Here is a 12,353-nt window from a genome sequence, read left to right on the forward strand (position 1 = left end):
CTTCATCGGCGACCTCTTCCCGGCCCTCTGAAAAGGCCTGGTGCCACCGAAACACACCACTTCTTGCTTGATCATATCAAACGTCTCTGTTTCACACAAAATTTAATCGCGTACCTCTGCTCCAATTTTCGGCTTGCACCACTCACAGAAACACGTCGCGCGAAATAGCCTGTTCTGACTCTCCAGGTGCTCGGAGACAACTCACCAGCCGTTCGTTTGTTAGCTAGGAATGCCGAAGTACAGTCGCAGCGGAAGAAAATCAGTCCTATTACTTTCTGGACTAACCCTGTATACAATTCCTAGGAAATGTATGCATTTCCTAAATAGTAATCGGAAATGTATTACATTCAAAATGTCAATGGGTATGCGGGGATTGTGGAGCAGAGAAGGATATTCATTTTATTCACAGAAAGCATTAGTTTTATAAATTTCCTAGTACAATATCGAAATTTCATTTAATTCCTAGGAAATGTATAAATTTCTCAGGGTATGTGTGTATTAAAAAATATTTGATAGAATATTTTATTTCCTAAATAGCCTCGGAATTGTATAAATTTCCTAGGAATTGTGTAAGACGAACCGCGAGGTGATCGCCCTTGATTTAGGCGATTCCAAAATGACAACTTTGAGGATAACGTCAAATCTAGAGCTAGCCAGCCGAAAAAATTCTAAGAATTCTCTCAAATCCGTTTGAGACTTACTTGGAATAAGATCAAACCCAGCCACTTTTACAACTTGTGTTGACGAATCAACAATACTCTGAATTTTTAGTAGGGTTAAATTCAATTCAATGCATTAGTGAAAACCAGGAGCCCAGGTTCGACTCCCGGCAAGGAAGTGACGACAGCAACAATTTTTCCTTATTAACTTCAGCGTAGTAGCAGCGGATAAAGTAAATTCAAAAAATTTGTTGACGTTTGAAGATAATGAGAATTATCCAAAAGTAATACGAAGTGGATTTTTTTAATGATAATCCAAAATGGAGGAAGAAAGTCAGCGGTGCAACCAGGGCAGCTGTCAACATAAACTCCAAAGCAAAGCAATCATGGTAAGAAGGTGATGTCGTGCATTTAGTGGGATCAGAAAAGTGTGGCTTATTATAACAAAGAAGGCCACAATTAACTAGAACCTACTTTCTGAAATGGAATCTTTTTGAAATATCCTACAAAGAACTACCGCGAGGACGGAAGAGGAACAGTTCTGAAAGTAACAAGACTAGAAGTTAAAATAAAAAAAGGGAAGAAGCGATTCAGTGGGCGATATAGTATGTAATACGCAGGCTTAAGACGCTTCATTTCTTTTATTTAACTATACAAATGTATCCACGTAAAAACTCGAGGTTCTCAGGAAAATTATTATATTGAGTTAGGGTGGCGGAGTATTTGGTGAGAAATAAGTAACATATAAAAATAGAATATCACCAAATTTATTTCTGTTCCGAAAAAAGGTATAAAAACGTAAAGAAAACCCAACTACTCTGAAATAAACTAAACTTAAATAAATTAACAGGAAAACTGATCAGATCTAACCTTTACTTCTTCGATTCACGTGACTCGATTTGGCGACCCAAAATGGCCGGTTCGAATCGGGTTTCTACTTCTACTTCAGTTTTTGATCATCTAGGATAGCGGCCTTGGCTCCCTTAGGTCTTTACAAATATTAAGTAACACCACAAAAGGGCATTGAATGTGTACCTTGACGATTAATTGGATATTTTCGTTATAAACGGAAGATCCGCTAACACGTCTTTACAGGACGGATGCCACACACCTTCTGATTCCCTTCGACGCGTCCACCTCGATCGATACAGGAGATCAAACCGACTGATCACTTGCGGCTGACTGCTCTACGACCCTTCACCCGCAAGTTTCTTTAAAAACAAATTTACCGCACCTAACGAAGATCACTACAAGTAGTGAGCAAGTAATTCATTATTCATAGTGGTGTTGTTTGAAGGCCAATTTTCTGGATATTCCTACCGATCGCGAATAAGTTCAACAAACTATATATCAGTGGAAAGCTCTCTGATGTTATCGAAGAATTTCATCGAATTTTCTGGATGTTTCCACGGATCGAGAATTACCCCAACAAACCATACACCAATAGAAACCTCTCGAAAAGAGAAGAACGAATTCGATGTCATCGAAAAAATCTAACACTGTTACTAAGTATAGCAAACAAGTAATAAACAGAAAATTTTAATTTCAACAAAACATGTCCTATTCAACAAGTGACTTTACGTTTGCAGAAATATAATAAATGTTTGCAAGTAGAAAATTTTAACATAATATTTAAAAACATTTGAGTTTATAGATCCTCTATACAAAACAAAAAATCGAAGAGAATAAAATTTGTTACAAAATAATGCCCTTTAATGAATAATAGTAAAAAAAAATTAAATTTCACTTGAGAAATGGTTTTTGAGATTTGCACTGGTGAAATAGTCTAAAGGTCCAAAAGCAAATATGTATATTTTCGAAAGAGCAATAAATCATGTAAAATGACCTTAGTAGTAGGATTGTGATGACATGAAACGTACCTAATTGAGTGATAATAAATTAAAAAGCCGCTAAATTTATATGCTTTTCAAAATATAAAAACTTTAAAATGAATGGAATTTTTCTTTAAAACATACCACAAAATTTGAATGAAAATAAAAAAATGAAAGCCATCGTTTGAAACGAATCACCGTAATGTACGTATATATATATATCAACTCTTGTTAATTACTGAAGAGGAAAATGTACTTCGAAATATTATTTCTTTTCCATAGTTCAACAAAAATATGAAGAAAAGGGTGGAAATTAAAAGTCAATAACGAAAGCGCAGCACTTCTGAAATCGAAATCTATTTTTAGCTACAATGATTTGAAAACATATTTACACTTTTAAAGCGGTATCTCCTTCTATTCATCTATAGCTTTTTATTGAAAATGTTGGAAAATCGAAAACGTTTTCTTTTATTCTTTGTTTTAAATCAAAGACTGTTGTGCAGGTCATTGCTTAAAATAAAATTAAATAATTATTATTTGTTAGATATACTATTAAATTACTTTGATTGTTGAAACCACCATTAGTTTTTTTAAAAATGCGTACCGTTCCATAACCAATTTTGTACAGCGAATCAATAATTTGTGTTTATATTGAAAAAAATATATACAAAAGGATAAAACTGTGACATTGTTTATTATAATATATTTTATTTTTATAGTGATATCTCCAAAAGGAGAACTGATTCGAAATACTTTCAGATATGTAGGTACTTGTAGACTTGTAACAAAAAGTGAATATTCACCTGTGCAAAGTGGCACAGAAAATATATTTGTCTTTCTCACGCCGTATGTTTAACGGTTTTGTGGACATGAAGCCCTTCTTGTTTGCGGTTTCAGTTAACAATGCGGCCGATTAACATAATCAATTCCTATGTTCTACCACACGTAAATACCAATTATCGTATTATTTACTTCGTTACCAAAGATAAAACTAACCATATTTGGATCCGTCAAATATTAAGCATGCACCACCTGGTGACAAAACTTGTAACTTGAGTTAGGGACAAATTTACATGGGAATGAGGCACGTGGATCGTAAAATTGTTTATTAAAATCATAAAAAGCGTTAAATAAACGCAAAATTTTTTAAAAGTAATGTTAGTAGTTTTCTTCTCAGGTAAAACTGAATAAAAAGTTGGTAAAAGGTTATAAATAGCAATATAAGGTTCCTTGATGTCATTAAAACAAATCACTTGCTGACAGTATTGACAAACCACGCAGTTGTCAATAACGAGTGTGAATAATGAAACTATCGCGCAAACAAATTGTCTATTGTTTTAATATAACGAACAATTGTGTCCACGCGACAGATGTATCTAGTACATTTCCTGAAGTACAGCAAAAATTGTAAATATCAGCAAAATATGGTATTATACGAGGGATATTTCCAAAGTTCTGGGAATTTATCTATAATTTTTATTATTTTGTTAATTTTCTTTAACATTGCAATGTAATTTTTCAACATAATCTCCATTTAATTGAATACATTTATCCCAACGATAAACTTCTTCGTCGTCGCCGTCCTCAATGAATTTTTTTGGTGTCTCCTTAATCCACCTATTTATGGAACGTTTTACGTCAGTTAAATGTTCAAATCAAACACCCCGTAGGCCCTTTTTCCAATCTGGAAACACATGATGCAAGATCCGGGGAATAAGATGGGTGCGCAAGCAATTCCCACCGTAAATTGTTCAAAACATCCTTCGTTTTTCTTGCGGTGCTTGCATTATCCTGTTGTAATAACGGACACTTTCCATGCCGTTTTATGACAAGTGCCTGTCGAAGTGATCCGGATACAAAATTGGAATAATATTCTGCGTTAATTATAGTACCTTTCGCCAGATAGTCCATAAAAATAATCCCTTCGCAATCCCAGAATACACTATGTTGTAAATTGTCAAGTGCCTCGCTTTCTATTTCATCGTCTCTCTCTACATATTATCTATCTGTCCTTGTTTTCTCCTTTATTTATGACTTTTCTGTACTTTCGACCACTATTCGCCTATCCTTCTCTTGCCGATTACTAATACTTCTGTGCTGTCTTTCTCTATTTCACCACCTTTTCACCCTTAAGTAGCTTGCCATCAGCACCATTAGCAGAGTAAGAAGGTTGCTGTCAAGCCGCACGTTTCGTTTCATTTCACCGTTCATTAACCGTTTATTCACCGTTTTATTCATCGTTTTTATTCACCGTTCTTGTTTCACTAGTGTACGCCGATTGAAGGCATTGTATATATTGTAAATAGATTCAATAGATTCTACTATATTTACAGTGTTTTTTCAATCCCCAACAAAAACCTGCAACCCTTTAATTAGGATTGCTAGGACGTTTCATGCGATAATCTAGCCGCCGATTCAGAGTCACCGAATCGTATGAAACACACTAAGCATTACCTTTCCAACAGAGAGAACTGCACGCGCCTTCATTGGAGTCCCTTGTTCAGGTTTGCGCCATTCCTTGGATTGACTTTTGATGTCAAGATTGAAATAAGGAATCCACGTTTCGTCAGTGGTTACTATGCGGTCCCCAAAATTCATCACCGTAACGGGTTAACAGCTCTTGAAGTTGACAACAAATATTAGACCTATTGAGTGTCTGTTCTGGTCTCAACAGCCTTGGCGCCCAGAGTGTCGAAACCTTGCTAACGCCCAAGCGATCATGCAAGATGTCATGAACTTATCGTGTATCTATCTCTAGGAGCATACTAATTTGACGAACAGCCATTCATCACTAGGTCTTCGACGGCAGTAAAAAAACCTAACTTAACCTCGACCGTTCTCGAGTTATCGCAAAAAAACTGAAATTTGTTATTTTCTATTTAAGAAAATTATGAAACTTGTAGTTACATTATTGACAATGGCTATTCTAATTACATTATCAGAAATACATTATTGACAATGGCTATTTTAATTACCTTATCAGAAATTTTCCAGGCCTACCCAAAATCTTATTTTCCAAAGTTCACTTTCGATTTTCTTATGGACAGGCTAGTAATTAGAGCAAAGAAATATAACTTCATTGATGCATCACACATTGAATTTAGAACTTCAATGCTCCCATTAAAACACCGTTCTTGTATTTATTTATTAATATCAAGTTCTCCTACCGAATTCATTATTAATAATTAAATTTGACAAACGTGGGTTGTTTCTATCCTGCTATCCTGTGTTAATCTTCTCATTTCCCTAAAGCTAGAGCAACCCATATCCTTAACTATTTGCGAACAGTAACCTAACGTAGGTCTACCTCTACCCCTCCTAACTTCTGCTTCTGCTTCTAATATGTCTCTGACTAGACGTTCATGCCTGAGAAGGTGTCTTACCAACCTATCTCGCCTATTTTTTATTGACTTCCATAGAGTCCTCTGTTCTCCTATTCTTTCTAATACCTCTTCATTTCTAACCTTTCCTATCCACGTTATTCTCATCATTCGCCTATAACACCACATTTCGAAGGCTTCTAACCTTTTCTTTTCCGCCGCGCCCACTGTCAATGTTTCGCCGTGCTCCAAACATACACCTTTAACAACCTTTTTCGAATTTCTAAATTAACCATTCGCGAGCATAGAAGTGACTTCTTTTTATTAAAGGCGACACGACCCTGCGCTATTCTCTGCTTTATATTCCTACTACTCCTTTCGTCCTGACTTATCTGATTTCCTAGATACCTAAAATCAGCCACTTCTCATTTTTCGTCTCCTATCTTTATATTCGCTCTTTCTACTTTCTCTTCCATTGCATACCAGTATTTTAGTTTTACTTTTATTTATTTTAAATCAGTACTGATCTGTCAGTACCGCTTCCATTTTATTTAAAGCTATCTCCAGGTCCTTCTTGCTAGATGTTAATACTTCTATATAATCTGCAAATCTAAGCTTACTAATCTTTTGTCCCTGCACATCTATCCCTACAGTTGTACTGTCTTTAATGATGTTGATCGCATTTTCGATGTATAAATTAAAAAGTAGCGGTGACAGTGTGCAACTCTGTCTAACTCCCTTTCTAATATTTACTTCTCTAGAGAAGTAACCGTATCAATGCACTATTCATCTATCCATGTTAGCAGTAGGTAATGAGTATCTATTAAATAGGAGCTAGCTGTTGGTATGTCTCCTAAACAATTCCTTAAACTAAACTAATATTTTTAAAGTCATTTACTGAAAAAAGTTGGAACGTTTCCAACCGCAACCGATGGCTACGGAATAAATCATGACATAAAAGAAAACTAACATCTTTGCTTTGGTCCCATCTGGTTGTTGTCATACAGTTTTATATCCTATTAAAATTAGAACACTTGCAAGAAATCTTTATTGTATTATCCAAACACGAGTTACTAAATATACTACTAGAGTTTATGAATTTGATTCGAAAATTTCATTGTTTTGGTTCTTTTCGACACACATTTGGACTTACTGACAGCAAATAGAATTTATTTACAATTAGTTCATGAGCACGGTAAACAAGTACCTTTACAAGAAGATACATCTCTTTTCATTTACAAATGCCCAAATTAATACGTAGGTATTTCATACAAGAAATTCGAGGTGAATTTCAGGAAATGTACCACCATTTTTGTATCAAAAGTATACCTCAAATTACGTAAAACATTTTTACGACCAAAATCACAGTTTCAACGTAAAAAAAAATTGAAGTTGAAAATTAAATACATATTTACAAATGAGAAAATATTCCAGGACAAAATTTCCCCAGACAAAATATGCATTAATATTTGAATGTTCCCAAGCTTATTTCAATTTAATAAATAAAGTAATCGGCTAAAGAATATTATTTTTTATCGTTGATTAATTAGAAATCTTAATATGTTCTGTTTAATTTCATTGATTCTTACATATATTTTTAATGTATTGACATTTGTTAAAATAATTGAATTAATCAATGCTGTACAATTATTTTTTGTAGTGTTTTTAAGCACTGTTCTTGTGTGAAATATACCTTTTTTAAAAATTAACAATTAGCATCAAATTATTAATATTGTATTTTCGCTTAATTTGTTGCAGTTTTTTATTTTGCTACAGTGCAATATTTTGTTGTTGAGATATTTTGTCTTGGGGATATTTTGTCTGGGATCAAATATCATGGAACCATTTACTTGATCTGGTTGAAATATTTAAACTACAATTTGTGATTTTAGCCTAAAACACGAATGTTAAGAATGTCATCTTAAATTTTCCGGTTAACAGAAATTATATTTAGTTCGGCCTTCAATATTTGCGAATATATGTAACGAAACTGCCAGGATAAGTAATTATTTATAATTGATTTTACATCTAGATTTATGGGTGTTATTAAAACAATCGGTATGTATAATAGAAATACCAAAATCGCGTAAGCGCATCGTTCGGATTTTTTGATGCGACCTCTGGCTGAATTTACAGCTGCCTTTTATCTTTTGGCTCTCTGACAGTTCACTCGGCCAGATGCATAAAAAAATTCCATTCGTCACAATGCAAAAGCTGTTGCCACCGTTACCGTTCAACTTGTTGACATCGTTGCAGTCGCACAGTGCAAGGTGAGTTCAATGATTCGTCCGAGGTACGAACAGTAGACAGCACACACATACGAAGTAGCTAATAGATAGGTAGGTATACCTTGGCGACGAGCCAACGAAATTGCACATTAAAAAAGGTGCACAGCGTATATAGAAAGTAGCTGCTTGATATGCATAATATACACACAAGCATTCCCAAGCGAGTAGGTACTTATAGAGTGCACTCACTCAGTCGACAGTTGTGAAACAGTAAAATAATTTAGTAACGTAGCTCGAAAAAGGCATACAAAAAATATCGGAGAAATAATGATTTTATATGCATAAGAGCAGATTGCATGAGGATACTGTGGATAGAGAAGGTTAGAAATGAAGAGGTATTAGAAAGAATAGGAGAACAGAGGATTCTATGGAATTCAAATAGGCGAGATAGGTTGGTAGGACACCTTCTAAGGCATGAAGGTCTAGTTAGAGACATATTAGAGGCAGAAACGGGAGTTAGGAGGGGTAGAGGTAGACCTCCATTAGATTACTGTTCGCAAATAGTTAAGGATGTAGGTTGTTCTGGTTTAAGGAAATGCGAAGACTAGATCAGGATAGGAAAGAGTGGAGGTGTGTGTCCAACCAGTCTTACCACTGACTACCTAATGAATCGGGAATCGGGTCGCTCGAGAAAATGAGGTGCAATTGTCGCTTACTTTACAAAGCAGCAGATATATTGTACCACAGCCGTCTCTACTTACAAGCCATGCTGAAGGTTTACTTGGCAACACTGTGGGAGTCCCAGGATTTCCCAGTTAATGAGAGTTACAACTAATACATTGGTTGTTGTGTTTCTTTCGTTGTTCTATAATATTTTAATTTTAGCGGAAATATCGTGCAATAAATGTGCAATAAGGATGATTATAGTGTGTTATAGTGATTAATACCTTTGGATACAGTTTTTAATTGCATAAGGCAATATTAACTATTATGTGAAAGAAGTGAAAATGTTTTAGGTCAGATTGTGTGTTTTGGTTGTAAATTTTCTGGTTTATTTCTTAACAAAATGCCTCTCGTCGTTGTGTTCCCAGTTGCTATTCAAATTATAAATCATCTTTAAAATGTAAGTACAAGTATGTCTATATTTTTATTCCCAAAAAAATGATGAAATGCGAAAAAAATGCATAAGTACTATACCTCGCAAAGATTGGACTCCATGAAAATATTCTGCAGTTTACATACATCACTTTAACGAAAGTGACATTATAAAAACAGTAAAAAAAAGATCCACTGCCGGTAATGTTTTTAGTGTGCTTTTAACATATCCTAAATTACCAGAGAATAATGAAACAGGAATTTAAATTGTTGAAGAGTCTCCCTTAAACATAAGTCAGTTTATTGAAATTTTAAATTCCGATTTTTTAATGAATTGTGATTTAGATGACTCCTTAAAAATTTGCATTTCAGGATATGCAGTTCATTCTGCTCGTAAAAAGATAACTTGCAACAATTGTGTTTCGCTCATAATAAACAATAAAGGCTCTTGCGTTGGAGATATTTATTTTGATTATTTACAAAGGGGAGGACTTTCTGTTCCTACTGATAATATTAGTATAGTTTTTTTTCACTTTTATGCCATTCTTGAAGAAATAAGTAATAACGAATATCTGCAGACACAATATTTACGGGCTGAACTCCAAAAATCAATTTTAGGAAAATTAACTATTTTCAAAAATATTTAGTTTTGGAAAACACTATAAAGATATATTCTTCCAAATTTTATCTTCTTTTGCTAATGTTTTGCTTAATGATTACGTTAAAATTATAAATTATAGAAAGCAAGAGTCCCGCCACTCCAATTCAAATTCAGCTAACTGTAAGACAGCAAAAATCCGTAAATTAGAAATTGTAATTAGTTTTTTCTAATGGGATGGCAGGGCTATTGGTGAACCCCAAAAAAAGCTAACGCGCCTTGGCAATACTTCAATTGTGGTGTGGAAATTTGCTTTAATAAAATTACAATTATCGAGATGAAATTCATGTAGGTACCTAACAATGTTTACATCTAATCTTTTGTATTTTCTATTTTATTCTTAATACCTACATGCTGAAGTGTATTTTAAATAATGTCACATATTATCAGTGATGTTATTTAGTTAGTTATTTAATAATTCAATTAATTTTTATCGTAATGGGTGTCTAAAAATCATGTGTAACTACGTGTAGTAATAACAACTAAGACTCGCAGAATAGGACTCTCACATCGAAGCAATGCGCTGTTGCCAAATTTCTCAGCATGGCTTGTATTAGAGACGGCTGTGATTGTACTGAATAGTCACAATGTAAAGATTCTCTACAGTAGGTTCACTTCCCACTCACGCCCATACATTCCTCTCTTGCCGATTCTTCACCACTTTGTCAACGACTTCCCCTAAAGCAGGGACTGTCTTGTACAGAGTGTCATCGTGAAGCCACAGTACAAATATATTTTCGATCTAAACACTTCGGTAGAGCTATTAAACCGTTCTCGTATACGGCAATTCAGCGGACATGAAGTTTATGATGGCCTGCAAAAAATGTCGGTACTTTAGACAGATCAAAGGGGTGAACCTACTGTATAGAATCCTTACACTGTGGTATAGTATAGCACCTACCAATTTTGCTTAGCATTATTTCTGTATCACTGATAAATAGCTTTCATTGGCATGAGGTAAAAAACTAAAAATTTTCTTAGCCACGATTTTTTGTCTATCTATATCTATAAATAGGATATTCAATCGATTACCTCTTCAAGTAGGTATCTACTCTAGGTATATAGAATGGGTTTAAAGAAGAGTTTAAAGAGAAGCACTCAATGATGACCTCTACCGTGATTTTAATAACTATCTCCAAGGTTTTATCAAGATTAAGTGCAGTTTTGAAATGACCCTTGCGATAGTTATCAAGATTACAATAGGGGTCATCTTTGCGTGTCCCTCTTTTGATTTAATAACTTTTTTATTGATATTTCTGTATGTTCTGAAAAGATAATTAGTTGAATATTCCACCAGTTATATATTAGATAGGTTTAAAATCGTTTGACTTAAACCCATAGTCCAGAAACTTTTTATTTTTTTGGCCTCATTCCCATGAGAACTTTTCACCAGCAAAACATAAACAACATCATATTCCAATTGCATCTTAACTGCCCCAAACTGATGTTCAAGAAGTCCCTTACAGATGCTCTGCTAATTTTTTAATCTGTTATTATTGGACAATTTATTATATTTTCCTTGTCAAAATATATGTCACGCAAATTTTATTTGAACTCAACTGAACTCAATTTTTTAAACTCATCGTGAATAATAAGAGTAGGTAGTTATCTAGATGATTGATTAAATGTTGCATATATTATGCAATTCACAGTACATAAATGCCTACGTTGGGTATGTTCTACACGTGTTTATGTGAAAGTAAACACATAAATTATAATTTATTTTGGGCTGTTTAAGTAGGTTCTAAATTCTGCTGAATTTGTGGAATAACAACAAACAATAACCAATACGGTGGTGGTTAACAAAATACACATATACACTATACATTTCGTTTATCTTTAAAAATACTTCAAGGTTTAGAAAGAAGTCACTAACCTCTAAGTATGCACTTTCATATTCATCCATTGTCTGACTTCACTGTTGTACCGATGCTTCGTATTAGTACAAACTAAAAAACAAAATTTAGGCAAAAACTATTGTATTTCTTAACAGATAAATAACATGAACCTTAAGAATATGGATAGCACAAGTATCGGGACCCCTTTTACCTTAGATATAACAGAAGGTGGTTATGGCAAAATTATAACAATAATTCGATTTTTTGATTGATTGTTTATTATCATAATCCATCTTTCAGAAATCTACATTGAAAACTATTTAAATATTCAATTAAGTATCAAAGCCGAAGGCGATTTATGGTGTACACGTTGTTGGAACTCTAGAGATTTATTTTTACATTGAGGAATTAAGATGAGATTTATTCAGAAAACTGAGTATTTTCAGGGAATTATGAAGATTCATTAGAAATATCGTGGAATTTCAAAAGATTTATTTTTAAAAGAAATAAGGAAATTCATAATATGCAAAATATAAACAATAATCTACTTATTTCTAATTGATATGAAATTACCAGCTCGATCTCTCTATCGGCTCTTATCAACAGCTATATAAATGTAGCACCNGTGTTTTATTATTTTAATAAACAATTTTACAATTTGCGTGCACAGTTCCTATGTAAATTTTTCCCTTATTCGAGTTATACATTTTGCCACCAGATGAT

Source organism: Agrilus planipennis, unplaced genomic scaffold (genome assembly GCF_000699045.2).
Source record: "Agrilus planipennis isolate EAB-ADULT unplaced genomic scaffold, Apla_2.0 scaffold219, whole genome shotgun sequence".
Classification (NCBI taxonomy): Eukaryota; Metazoa; Arthropoda; class Insecta; order Coleoptera; family Buprestidae; genus Agrilus; species Agrilus planipennis.